Here is a 4,391-nt window from a genome sequence, read left to right as displayed (position 1 = left end):
TTGGATTTGAAGCTAAACCTTCTTCTTCGCATTGATTTGAAGCTAAATCATGTGTTACGAATGAATGTGAAGCTAACTCGTTTGTTCCGCATGCATTTGAAGCTATATCGTTTATATCGCAAGTATTTGAAGCTAAATCATTCGTTTCGCATGGATTAGAAGCTAACTCGCTTGTTTCGCTTCCAGTTGAAGCTTAATCATTTATATCGCTAGTATTTGAAGTTAAATCATTTGTTTTACATGGACTTGAAGCTAAACCTTCTACTTCGTATTCCATTGAAGACAAATCATGTGTTTCGCATGGATTTGAAGCTAACTCGCTTGTTTCGCTTCCAGTTAATGCTCAATCATTTATATCGCAAGTATTTGAAGCTGAATCATTTGGTTCGCATGGATTTGAAGCTAACTCGCATGTTCCGCTTCCAGTTGGAGCTAAATCATTTATATCGCTGGTATTTGAAGCTAAATCATTTGTTTCGCATTTATTTGAAGCTAATCTTTCTTCTCCGCATTGATTTGAAGCTAAATTATTTGTTTCGCCCGGATTCGAAGCTAACTCGCCTGTTTCGCTCCCAATTGGAGCTAAGTCATTTAAATCGCAAGTATTTGAAGCTAAATCATTTGTTTCGCATGGATGAGAAGCTAACTCGCTTGATTCGCATCTAGTTGAAGTTAAATCATTTATATCGCAAGTATTTGAAGCTAAATCATTTGTTTCGCATGGATTAGAATCTAACTCGCTTGTTTCGCTTCCAGTTGAAGCTATATCATTTATATCGCTAGTATTTGAAACTAAATCATTTGTTTCGCATGGATTTGAAGCTAAACCTTCTACTTCGCATTGATTTGATCCTAAGTCATGTGTTTCGAATGAATGTGAAGCTAACTCGTTTGTATCGCATGCATGTGAAGCTATATCGTTTATATCGCAAGTATTTGAAGCTAAATCATTCGTTTCGCATGGATTAGAAGCTAACTCGCTTGTTTCGCTTCCAGTTGAAGCTTAATCATTTATATCGCTAGTATTTGAAGTTAAATCATTTTTTTTACATGGATTTGAAGCTAAACCTTCTACTTCGTGTTCCTTTGAAGACAAATCATGTGTTTCGCATGGATTTGAATCTAACTCGCTTGTTTCGCTTCCAGTTGAAGCTATATCATTCATATCGCTAGTATTTGAAGCTGAATCATTTGTTTCGCATGGATTTGAAGCTGAACCATCTACTAGGCATTGAGTTGAAGCTAAATCATGTGTTTCGAATGACTGTGAAGCTAACTCGTTTGCTTCGCTTGCGTTTGAAGCTATATCGTTTATATCGCAAGTATTTGAAGCTAAATCACTTGTTTCGCATGGATTAGAAGCTAACTCGCTTGTTTCGCTCCCAGTTGAAGCTATATCATTCATATCGCTAGTATTTGAAGCTAAATCATTTGTTTCGCATGGATTTAAGGCTAATCCTTCTTCTTCGCATTGATTTGATGCTAAATCATGTGTTTCGCATGGATTTGAATCTAACTCGAATGTTTCGCATGCAGTTGAAGCTAAATCATTTATATCGCAAGTATTTGAAGCTAAATCATTTATTTCGCATGCATTTGAAGCTAAATCTTCTACTTCGCATTGATTTGAAGATAAATCATGTGTTTCGCATGGATTTGAATCTAACTCGATTGTTTCGCATGCAGTTGATGCTAAATCATTTATATCGCAAGTATTTGAAGCTAAATCATTTGTTTCGAATGGATTTCAAGCTAAACCTTCCTCTTCGCATTGATTTGAAGCTAAATCATGTGTTTCGAATGAATGTGAAGCTAACTCGTTTGTTTGGCATGCATTTGAAGCTATATCGTTTATATCGCAAGTATTTGAAGCTAAATCTTTTTTTTCGCATGGATTAGAAGCTAACTCGCTTGTATCGCTTCCAATTGAAGCTAAATCATTTCTATCGCAAGTATTTGAAGCTAAATCATTTTTTCGCATGGATTTGAAGCTAAACCTTCTACTTCGCGTTGCTTTGTAGATAAATCATGTGTTTCGCATGGATTTGAATCTAACTCGAATGTTTCGCATGCAGTTGAAGCTAAATCATTTATAACGCAAGTATTTGAAGCTAAATCATTTATTTCGCATGCATTTGAAGCTAAATCTTCTACTTCGTATTGATTTGAAGATAAATCATGTGTTTCGCATGGATTTGAATCTAACTCGATAGTTTCGCATGCAGTTGATGCTAAATCATTTATATCGCAAGTATTTGAAGCTAAATCATTTGTTTCGAATGGATTTGGAGCTAACCTTCTACTTCGCGTTGCTTTGAAGATAAATCATGTGTTTCGCATGAATGTGAATCTAACTCGATTGTTTCGCATGCAGTTGAAGCTAAATCATTTATATTGCAAGTATTTGAAGCTAAATCATTTGTTTCGCATCGTTTTGAAGTTAGACCTTCTACTTAGCATTGATTTGAACCTAAGTCATGTGTTTCGAATGAATGTGAAGCTAACTCGTTTGTATCGCATGCATTTGAAGCTATATCGTTTATATCGCAAGTATTTGATGCTAAATCATTTGTTTCGAATGGATTTGTAGCTAAAACTTCTACTCCGCATTGATTTAAATCTAAATCTCGTTTTTCGCATGGATTTTAATCTAACTTGTTTGTTTCTCATGCAGTTGAATCTAAATCATTTATATCGCAAGTATTTGAAGTCAAATAATTTGTTTCGCATGGATTTGAAGCTAAACCTTCTACTTCGCATTGATTTGATCCTAAGTCATGTGTTTCGAATGAATGTGAAGCAAACTCGTTTGTATCGCATGCATGTGAAGCTATATCGTTTATATCGCAAGTATTTGAAGCTAAATCATTCGTTTCGCATGGATTAGAAGCTAACTCGCTTGTTTCGCTTCCAGTTGAAGCTTAATCATTTATATCGCTAGTATTTGAAGTTAAATCATTTTTTTTACATGGATTTGAAGCTAAACCTTCTACTTCGTGTTCCTTTGAAGACAAATCATGTGTTTCGCATGGATTTGAATCTAACTCGCTTGTTTCGCTTCCAGTTGAAGCTATATCATTCATATCGCTAGTATTTGAAGCTGAATCATTTGTTTCGCATGGATTTGAAGCTGAACCATCTACTAGGCATTGAGTTGAAGCTAAATCATGTGTTTCGAATGACTGTGAAGCTAACTCGTTTGTTTCGCTTGCGTTTGAAGCTATATCGTTTATATCGCAAGTATTTGAAGCTAAATCACTTGTTTCGCATGGATTAGAAGCTAACTCGCTTGTTTCGCTCCCAGTTGAAGCTATATCATTCATATCGCTAGTATTTGAAGCTAAATCATTTGTTTCGCATGGATTTAAGGCTAATCCTTCTTCTTCGCATTGATTTGATGCTAAATCATGTGTTTCGCATGGATTTGAATCTAACTCGAATGTTTCGCATGCAGTTGAAGCTAAATCATTTATATCGCAAGTATTTGAAGCTAAATCATTTATTTCGCATGCATTTGAAGCTAAATCTTCTACTTCGCATTGATTTGAAGATAAATCATGTGTTTCGCATGGATTTGAATCTAACTCGATTGTTTCGCATGCAGTTGATGCTAAATCATTTATATCGCAAGTATTTGAAGCTAAATCATTTGTTTCGAATGGATTTGAAGCTAAACCTTCTTCTTCGCATTGATTTGAAGCTAAATCATGTGTTTCGAATGAATGTGAAGCTAACTCGTTTGTTTGGCATGCATTTGAAGCTATATCGTTTATATCGCAAGTATTTGAAGCTTAATCTTTTTTTTCGCATGGATTAGAAGCTAACTCGCTTGTATCGCTTCCAATTGAAGCTAAATCATTTATATCGCAAGTATTTGAAGCTAAATCATTTTTTCGCATGGATTTGAAGATAAACCTTCTACTTCGCGTTGCTTTGTAGATAAATCATGTGTTTCGCATGGATTTGAATCTAACTCGAATGTTTCGCATGCAGTTGAAGCTAAATCATTTATAACGCAAGTATTTGAAGCTAAATCATTTATTTCGCATGCATTTGAAGCTAAATCTTCTACTTCGTATTGATTTGAAGATAAATCATGTGTTTCGCATGGATTTGAATCTAACTCGATTGTTTCGCATGCAGTTGATGCTAAATCATTTATATCGCAAGTATTTGAAGCTAAATCATTTGTTTCGAATGGATTTGGAGCTAACCTTCTACTTCGCGTTGCTTTGAAGATAAATCATGTGTTTCGCATGAATGTGAATCTAACTCGATTGTTTCGCAGGCAGTTGAAGCTAAATCATTTATATTGCAAGTATTTGAAGCTAAATCATTTGTTTCGCATCGTTTTGAAGTTAAAACTTCTACTTAGCATTGATTTGAACCTA

The sequence above is a fragment of the Megalopta genalis genome, unplaced genomic scaffold (genome assembly GCF_051020955.1).
Source record: "Megalopta genalis isolate 19385.01 unplaced genomic scaffold, iyMegGena1_principal scaffold0080, whole genome shotgun sequence".
Lineage (NCBI taxonomy): Eukaryota > Metazoa > Arthropoda > Insecta > Hymenoptera > Halictidae > Megalopta > Megalopta genalis.
This window is presented reverse-complemented; position numbering follows the sequence as displayed.